This window comes from Rhinoderma darwinii, chromosome 10 (assembly GCF_050947455.1).
Source record: "Rhinoderma darwinii isolate aRhiDar2 chromosome 10, aRhiDar2.hap1, whole genome shotgun sequence".
Classification (NCBI taxonomy): domain Eukaryota; kingdom Metazoa; phylum Chordata; class Amphibia; order Anura; family Rhinodermatidae; genus Rhinoderma; species Rhinoderma darwinii.
Window position 1 is genome coordinate 103,839,553 of NC_134696.1, and position 11,279 is coordinate 103,850,831.

At 38.5% G+C, this 11,279-nt stretch overlaps 1 long non-coding RNA gene across 1 annotated transcript; it reads left to right on the plus strand.

Moving 5' to 3' along the window:
- Positions 1 to 8,536: 8,536 nt before the first annotated feature.
- Positions 8,537 to 10,936, plus strand: LOC142661661 (uncharacterized). The gene is made up of 2 exons (XR_012850782.1): positions 8,537 to 9,245; positions 10,730 to 10,936. It is a non-coding gene; the product is annotated as an uncharacterized LOC142661661 (long non-coding RNA).
- Positions 10,937 to 11,279: the final 343 nt, after the last annotated feature.

An 11,279-nucleotide genomic window follows, 5' to 3' on the forward strand; every position in this document is an offset into this window, starting at 1 on the left:
AACTACTATAATACTGCCCCTATATACAAGAATATAACTACTATAATACTGTCCTCTATATACAAGAATATAACTACTATAATACTGCCCCCTATATACAAGAATATAACTACTATAATACTGCTCCTATATACAAGAATATAACTACTATAATACTGCTCCCTATATACAAGAATATAACTACTATAATACTGCCCCTATATACAAGAATATAACTACTATAATACTGCCCCTATATACAAGAATATAACTACTATAATACTGCTCCTATATACAAGAATATAACTACTATAATACTGCCTCCTATATACAAGAATATAACTACTATAATACTGCTCCTATATATAAGAATATAACTACTATAATACTGCCCCTATATACAGGAATATAACTACTATAATACTGCCCCTATATACAAAAATATAACTACTATAATACTGCACCTATATACAAGAATATAACTATTATAATACTGCTCCTATATACAAGAATATAACTACTATAATACTGCCCCCTATATACAAGAATATAACTACTATAATACTGTCCTCTATATACAAGAATATAACTACTATAATACTGCTCCTATATACAAGAATATAACTACTATAATACTGCCTCCTATATACAAGAATATAACTATTATAATACTGCTCCTATATACAAGAATATAACTACTATAATACTGCCCCTATATACAAGAATATAACTACTATAATACTGCCCCTATATACAAGAATATAACTACTATAATACTGCCCCCTATATACAAGAATATAACTACTATAATACTGCCCCTATATACAAGAATATAACTACTATAATACTGCCCCCTATATACAGGAATATAACTACTATAATAATGCCCCCTATATACAAGAATATAACTATTATAATACTGCTCCTATATACAAGAATATAACTACTATAATACTGCCCCCTATATACAAGAATATAACTACTATAATACTGCCCCTATATACAAGAATATAACTACTATAATACTGCCCCCTATATACAGGAATATAACTACTATAATAATGCCCCCTATATACAAGAATATAACTATTATAATACTGCTCCTATATACAAGAATATAACTACTATAATACTGCTCCTATATACAAGAATATAACTACTATAATACTGCTCCTATATACAAGAATATAACTACTATAAGGGCATGACCACACATGGCGGAATTCCTCCGCAACTGTCCGCATCAATGCCGCACCTAATCCGGGTTGCGGATTACGGCTGCGGATCTGCACAAAATGTGCAGAAAATTGATGCGGACTAGCTGCTGCGGACTGCGGGAAAAGTGCTTCCCTTCTCCCTATCAGTGCAGGATAGAGAGAAGGGACAGCACTTTCCCTAGTGAAAGTAAAAGAAATTCATACTTACCGCCCGTTGTCTTGATGACGCGTCCCTCCTTCGGCATCCAGCCCGACCTCCCTGGATGACGCGCCAGTCCATGTGACCGCTGCAGCCTGTGCTTGGCCTGTGATTGGCTGCAGCCGTCACTTACACTGAAACGTCATCCTGGGAGGCCGGACTGGAGACAGAAACAGGGAGTTCTCGGTAAGTATGAACTTATATGTTTTTTTACAGATACATGTATATTGGGATCGGTAGTCACTGTCCCGGGTGCAGAAACAGTTACTGCCGATCGCTTAACTCTTTCAGCACCCTGGACAGTGACTATTTACTGACGTCTCCTAGCAACGCTCCCGTCATTACGGGAGCCCCATTGACTTCCTCAGTCTGGCTGTAGACCTAGAAATACATAGGTCCAGCCAGAATGAAGAAATGTCATGTCAAAAAACCAATACGCTCCGCACCACACATAACATGTGCATGACAGCTGCGGACTTCATTGCGGAACTTAGAATCTCCATTGAAGTCAATGGAGAAATTCCGCCATGAGTCCGCAACCAGTCCGCCACTGCTCCGCAACAGACAGAGCATGCTGCGGACACCACATTCCGCTCCGCAGCCTATGCTCCGCAGCGGAATTGTACGCATCGTGTAAACGAACACTGCTAAATTAAAGTGAAAGTCAATGGAGAAACGGCTCCGCTGCGGATTAACGCTGCGGAGTGTCCGCAGCGGAATTTAAGTGAAAATCCGCCATGTGTGAACCCGCCCTAATACTGCCCCTATATACAAGAATATAACTACTATAATACTGCCCCCTATATACAAGAATATAACTACTATAATACTGCCCCTATATACAAGAATATAACTACTATAATACTGCCCCCTATATACAAGAATATAACTACTATAATACTGCCCCCTATATACAAGAATATAACTATTATAATACTGCCCCTATATACAAGAATATAACTATTATAATACTGCTCCTATATACAAGAATATAACTACTATAATAATGCCCCCTGTATACAAGAATATAACTACTATAATACTGCCCCTATATACAAGAATATAACTACTATAATACTGCGCCCTATATACAAGAATATAACTACTATAATACTGCGCCCTATATACAGGAATATAACTACTATAATAATGCCCACTATATACAAGAATATAACTATTATAATACTGCTCCTATATACAAGAATATAACTAATATAATAATGCACCCTGTATACAAGAATATAACTACTATAATACTGCCCCTATATACAAGAATATAACTACTATAATACTGCCCCTATATACAAGAATATAACTAATATAATAATGCCCCCTGTATACAAAAATATAACTACTATAATACTGCCTCCTATATACAAGAATATAACTACTATAATACTGCCCCCTATATACAAGAATATAACTACTATAATACTGCCCCTATATACAAGAATATAACTACTATAATACTGCCCCCTATATACAAGAATATAACTACTATAATACTGCCCCCTATATACAAGAATATAACTACTATAATACTGCCCCCTATATACAAGAATATAACTACTATAATACTGCCCCTATATACAAGAATATAACTACTATAATACTGCTCCTATATACAAGAATATAACTACTATAATACTGCTCCTATATACAAGAATATAACTACTGTAATACTGCTCCTATATACAAGAATATAACTACTATAATACTGCTCCTATATACAAGAATATAACTACTATAATACTGCCCCTATATACAAGAATATAACTACTATAATACTGCCCCCATATACAAGAATATAACTACTATAATACTGCCCCTATATACAAGAATATAACTACTATAATACTGCTCCCTATATACAAGAATATAACTACTATAATACTGCCCCTATATACAAGAATATAACTACTATAATACTGCACCCTATATACAAGAATATAACTACTATAATACTGCCCCCTATATACAAGAATATAACTACTATAATACTGCTCCTATATACAAGAATATAACTACTATAATACTGCTCCTATATACAAGAATATAACTACTATAATACTGTCCCCTATATACAAGAATATAACTACTATAATAATGCCCCCTATATACAAGAATATAACTATTATAATACTGCCCCATATATACAAGAATATAACTACTATAATACTGCTCCTATATACAAAAATATAACTACTAAAAGGGCGGGTTCACACGTGGCGGAATTTCACTTAAATTCCGCTGCGGACACTCCGCAGCGTTAATCCGCAGCGGTGCCGTTTGTCCATTGATTTACACTTTAATTTAGCAGTGTTCGTTTAGACGAGGCGTAAAATTCCGCTGCGGAGCATAGGCTGCGGAGCGGAATTTGGTGTCCGCAGCATGCTCTGTCTGTTGCGGAGCAGTGGCGGACTCATGGCGGAATTTCTCCATTGACTTCAATGGAGAGTCAAAATTCCGCAATGAAGTCCGCAGATCTTATGTGTGCTGCGGAGCGTATTGGTTTTACTACCATGACATTTCTTCATTCTGGCTGGACCTATGTATTTCTAGGTCTACAGCCAGACTGAGGAAGTCAATGGGGCTCCCGTAATGACGGGAGCGTTGCTAGGAGACGTCTGTAAATAGTCACTGTCCAGGGTGCTGAAAGAGTTAAGAGATCGGCAGTAACTGTTTCTGCACCCGGGACAGTGACTACCGATCTCAATATACATGTATCTGTAAAAAAAATATATAAGTTCATACTTACCGAGAACTCCCTGCTTCTGTCTCCAGTCCGGCCTCCCAGGATGACGTTTCAGTCTAAGTGACGGCTGCAGCCAATCACAGGCCAAGCACAGGCTGCAGCGGTCACATGGACTGGCGCGTCATCCAGGGAGGTCGGGCTGGATGCCGAAAGAGGGACGCGTCACCAAGACAACGGCCGGTAAGTATGAAAATCGTTTACTTTCACTAGGGAAAGTGCTGTCCCTTCTCTCTATCCTGCACTGATAGGGAGAAGGGAAGCACTTTTCCCGCAGTCCGCAGCAGCTAGTCCGCATCAATGTACTGCACATTTTGTGCAGATCCGCAGCAGAATCTGCAACGCAGATTCTGTGCGGCATTGATGCGGACAGTTGCGGAGGAAATCCGCCACGTGTGGTCATGCCCAAATACTGCCCCCTATATACAAGAATATAACTACTATTAGGGCATGACCACACGTGGCGGATTTCCTCCGCAACTGTCCGCATCAATGCCGCACAGAATCTGCGTTGCAGATTCTGCTGCGGATCTGCACAAAATGTGCAGAAAATTGATGCGGACTAGCTGCTGCGGACTGCGGGAAAAGTGCTTCCCTTCTCCCTATCAGTGCAGGATAGAGAGAAGGGACAGCACTTTCCCTAGTGAAAGTCAAAGAAATTCATACTTACCGGCCGTTGTCTTGGTGACGCGTCCCTCTTTCGGCATCCAGCCCGACCTCCCTGCATGACGCACCAGTCCATGTGACCGCTGCAGCCTGTGCTTGGCCTGTGATTGGCTGCAGCCGTCACTTAGACTGAAACGTCATCCTGGGAGGCCGGACTGGAGACAGACGCAGGGAGTTCTCGGTAAGTATGAACTTATATATTTTTTACAGATACATGTATATTGAGATCGGTAGTCACTGTCCCGGGTGCAGAAACAGTTACTGCCGATCGCTTAACTCTTTCAGCACCCTGGACAGTGACTATTTACAGACGTCTCCTAGCAACGCTCCCGTCATTACGGGAGCCCCATTGACTTCCTCAGTCTGGCTGTAGACCTAGAAATACATAGGTCCAGCCAGAATGAAGAAATGTCATGGTAGTAAAAACAATACGCTCCGCAGCACACATAAGATCTGCGGACTTCATTGCGGAATTTTGACTCTCCATTGAAGTCAATGGAGAAATTCCGCCATGAGTCCGCCACTGCTCCGCAACAGACAGAGCATGCTGCGGACACCAAATTCCGCTCCGCAGCCTATGCTCCGCAGCGGAATTTTACGCCTCGTCTAAACGAACACTGCTAAATTAAAGTGTAAGTCAATGGACAAACGGCACCGCTGCGGATTAACGCTGCGGAGTGTCCGCAGCGGAATTTAAGTGAAATTCCGCCACGTGTGAACCCGCCCTAATAATGCCCCCTATATACAAGAATATAACTACTATAATACTGCCCCTATATACAAGAATATAACTACTATAATACTGCTCCTATATACAAGAATATAACTACTATAATACTGCTCCTTATATACAAGAATATAACTACTATAATATTGCTCCCTATATACAAGAATATAACTACTATAATACTGCCCCCTATATACAAGAATATAACTACTATAATACTGCTCCCTATATACAAGAATGTAACTACTATAATATTGCTCCCTATATACAAGAATAGAACTACTATAATACTGCTCCTATATACCAGAATATAACTACTATAATACTGCCCGCTATATACAAGTATATAACTACTATAATACTGCCCTATATACAAGAATATAACTACTATAATACTGCCCCCTATATACAAGAATATAACTACTATAATACTGCCCCCTATATACAAGAATATAACTACTATAATACTGCCCCCTATATACAAGAATATAACTACTATAATACTGCTCCTATATACAAGAATATAACTACTATAATACTGCTACCTATATACAAGAATATAACTACTATAATACTACTCCTATATACAAGAATATAACTACTATAATACTGCCCGCTATATACAAGAATATAACTACTATAATACTGCCCTATATACAAGAATATAACTACTATAATACTGCACCCTATATACAAGAATATAACTACTATAATACTGCCCCCTATATTCAAGAATATAACTACTATAATACTGCCCCTATATACAAGAATATAACTACTATAATACTGCTCCTATATACAAGAATATAACTACTATAATACTGCTCCTATATACAAGAATATAACTACTATAATACTGCTCCTATATACAAGAATATAACTACTATAATACTGCCCCCTATATACAAGAATATAACTACTATAATAATGCCCCCTATATACAGGAATATAACTACTATAATACTGCCCCTATATACAAGAATATAACTACTATAATACTGCTCCTATATACAAGAATATAACTACTATAATACTGCTCCCTATATACAAGAATATAACTACTATAATATTGCTCCCTACATACAAGAATATAACTACTATAATACTGCCCCTTATATACAAGAATATAACTACTATAATACTGCTCCCTATATACAAGAATGTAACTACTATAATACTGCTCCCTATATACAAGAATAGAACTACTATAATACTGCTCCTATATACAAGAATATAACTACTATAATACTGCCCGCTATATACAAGAATATAACTACTATAATACTGCCCTATATACAAGAATATAACTACTATAATACTGCCCCCTATATACAAGAATATAACTACTATAATACTGCCCCCTATATACAAGAATATAACTACTATAATACTGCCCCCTATATACAAGAATATAACTACTATAATACTGCTACTATATACAAGAATATAACTACTATAATACTGCTCCTATATACAAGAATATAACTACTATAATACTGCTCCCTATATACAATAATATTACTATAATACTGCCCCTATATACAAGAATATAACTACTATAATACTGCCCCCTATATACAAGAATATAACTACTATAATACTGCCCCTATATATAAGAATATAACTACTATAATACTGCCCCCTATATACAAGAATATAACTACTATAATACTGCCCCTATATACAAGAATATAACTACTATAATACTGCCCTATATACAAGAATATAACTACTATAATACTGCCTCCTATATACAAGAATATAACTACTATAATACTGCCCCTATATACAACAATATAACTACTATAATACTGCCTCCTATATACAAGAATATAACTACTATAATACTGCCTCCTATATACAACAATATAACTACTATAATACTGCTACTATATACAAGAATATAACTACTATAATACTGCTCCTATATACAAGAATATAACTACTATAATACTGCTCCCTATATACAATAATATTACTATAATACTGCCCCTATATACAAGAATATAACTACTATAATACTGCCCCCTATATACAAGAATATAACTACTATAATACTGCCCCTATATATAAGAATATAACTACTATAATACTGCCCCCTATATACAAGAATATAACTACTATAATACTGCCCCTATATACAAGAATATAACTACTATAATACTGCCCTATATACAAGAATATAACTACTATAATACTGCCTCCTATATACAAGAATATAACTACTATAATACTGCCTCTATATACAACAATATAACTACTATAATACTGCCTCCTATATACAAGAATATAACTACTATAATACTGCCTCCTATATACAAGAATATAACTACTATAATACTGCCCCCTATATACAAGAATATAACTACTATAATACTGCTCCTATATACAAGAATAGAACTACTATAATACTCCTCCTATATACAAGAATAGAACTACTATAATACTGCCCCCTATATACAAGAATATAACTACTATAATACTGCCCCTATATATAAGGATATAACTACTATAATACTGCTCCCTATATACAACAATATAACTACTATAATACTGCTCCTATATACAAGAATATAACTACTATAATACTGCCCCTATATACAAGAATATAACTACTATAATACTGCTCCCTATATACAAGAATATAACTACTATAATACTGCCCCCTATATACAAGAATATAACTACTATAATACTGCCCCCTATATACAAGAATATAACTACTATAATACTGCCCCTATATATAAGAATATAACTACTATAATACTGCCCCTCTATACAAGAATATAACTACTATAATACTGCTCCTATATACAACAATATAACTACTATAATACTGCTCCTATATACAAGAATATAACTACTATAATACTGCCCCTTATGTATACTAAATGTTCTATGTTCTATATAAACTGATCTTTGTACATGAAGAACGTCCTGGAGCATGTTTTTTCGTTGACATCAGTGAATTTTATCAATCAGGGGGGAGAACATCCGGAGCTTTTTTCTTGCCACCTCCCAGTCTGAGTGTTTTTGGTCTCTTGATCTTCGGGCTGTGACTGCTCCATCAGGAATGTCTTTCTCCCGTCCCGGTTTGCAGGATTTAGCTTCGTGGGTAATGAGAATAATTTAGGGACTTTGTATATTGTTCTTGCTGGTGTAATGGCGTTGAGGCAATCATTTCATAATGCGGCCGCTGCCGGGATGTGGTCTCTGTGTAATCTCCGGTTTTGAGACATCTTTCTCCAGGCGGTGACATCATCTGATCTTCACAGATTTTGACTATGATCCTTAGAGGGTTCATTCACCAAGAGGTAACGTCAATGAGCATTGCTATTGTTCCTCCAACTTGAGAAGAACATGGAAGACCCTAATCCCAGCGCCCCCGACTTCCAGAATTTGTCTCCTCCTCAGATGCCATATCCAACCCAGCAACCTCCGCCATCGTATGCCCAATGTGCCGCCGTTCCAGCCTATCCTCAGTCATACAATTACCAGCCACAATATCTGAACCAATTTGCCCCCGTGCCTCAACAGTCCATGGTCTACCAACCAGCCCAACATGTAGTCACCGTGAGTGGAGCGCCTCTGGTGGTGGGAGCAGCTCTTCAGCCAAGATACAGCGACTACATGTGCTGGTCCATCATGAATTTGCTGTTTTGCTGCCAGCCTCTCGGATTGGTGGCCGTGATCTTTTCTTGCAAGGTAAGGACGAGTCTTCTATTCTTAGCTGATATTGGAAAAGTTTGGCAATGGACCAAGGGTTCATGTAGGCACATGGTTCATCTAGGCACATGGTTCATCTAGGCACATGGTTCATCTAGGCACATGGTTCATATAGGCACATGGTTCATATAGGCACATGGTTCATATAGGCACATGCCTAGGGCGTTGCTGTGTGAGGGGCATCACAGGTCCGGGCAGCAGTGGTACATTAAATTCCTACTTGACTCTTTGTATTATTTTATAGCTGCCCATTGCCTCTCCATAGAAATAATGGGGGTGCTGGGTCATTGACAAGTGTTGGTAAGGAGTCTGTACAGGGTCGTTCATAGAGGAGAAGGGATCCGATTGTACACAACTCAATGGGCTCGTCTTGGTGGACCGCCACAGATCCCTTTTCCTTGGACAGGGGGACTCAATGTTTGTTGCCCCCAGCCCCTCCTATCCATCCATAGTTTACTAATAAGGCGGAGGGGGGGAGATATTTACACTCCTGGTGGTCAAGGGGTTAACCTTAGCTGGAGCCCCTCTTTACAAAGCCCCTAATAACTGCACTATGCGTCTCTATGGTATGACGGTGTCTTGGGATGATTATAAGGTTTACGTAAAATCGACGAAAAACGGCCTAAAAGTCGCAATAATTGCAACTTTTTGGTAATTTCCCTCGGATTCGGCGCCAAAAACAAAGTGGGTGGAGCTTAGTGGAAGGGGTGTGGTCACACATGGCTTGACGCATGTGCTATAATTCACGCCAGAAACTGGCGTAGGATATGGCGTAAATCTACACCATCTCCGGGGCTGATGTAAATTTCATTCAGTGACGCACGGACGGCCGAAGATGCGACAAACTTATTAAGAGCCGCGTACGTCTTAATAAAATTGTCGCGTTTTACTCAAGCTTGTTTTTTATCAAGGCTGGCGCAGTCCAGACAATCCTCTGTGAGATAAACATCCTGGACTCCAGGCTGATACGTGTTACCGATACATTGTAACAAACTATCAGGACAGGAGAGAGATTTGCTGATGTGTTCAGATCGCAGAGGATTGTTTAAACTGGATACAATTGTAACAAACCCGCAGATGTGAGAAGTATAAGTCATGACGAGTTTTCCTCCTCTGGATGTAAAAATAAATATTCCCATTCACTGACAGGAAGCAGAGGTCTTGAAAACAGTGAGGAATTGAAACGCAACGCCATAGAAACGCACAGTGCAGCTGCCTAGGGGCTTCGTAAAGAGGGGCTCTAGTTAACCCCTTCACCACTAGGAGTGTAAATATCTTCCCCCATAATGATTAGTAACCTATGGATGGATAAGGAGCAGCTGTCCAATCAGAAAACCCCTTTGTCTGGGAGGTGTCATGTGACCCTGTTTTCGCCCCTTCAGGAGGAGTCTTGCTCAGTTGCGCCCCCTAAGTTCAGGGGTATTGTTGCGGCATCATTGACCTGTATTTCCTTTCCTTTCCAGGCACAGAGCGCTATCTATAGGCAGGACTTATACTCCGCCAGGTCGTACTCCTCCACGGCGCGAGGGCTCAATGTCGCCGCAATGATGTTTGGCGTTTTTTTCTACATTTCCTTTACAATGTTTATGGTTATGAGACGGTCATAAAAGATTCTGTCCCCCTCCCCCGATATAAATATCATATGTGAATAATAAAGTTGTAAAAATTAACCAATTAAAATCTCATTGTAAATAATTTGACGGATGGTGTGGAGAGGGTGGAGTAATGGCATGTAGACCATGGAGTAAAGATATGGAGTAAACGGATGTAATGTGAGGCCAAAGTGTAAGGAGTAGATGAGATCAAGGTAGGTAGATAAAATGTATGGAGAAGCATGAAATGGGTGGAGTAACAGAATAATAACAGATGGATTAGAAGTATTAATGGGTGGAGTAACAGAATGAAGCAGATGGAGTGGAAGTATTCAACAGGTGGGGTAAGTTTATGGAGATGAGGGGGCAATAGTATAGAATGGGTGGAGTAGATGGGGCGTGTAGTGAATGTGTGGCAGAG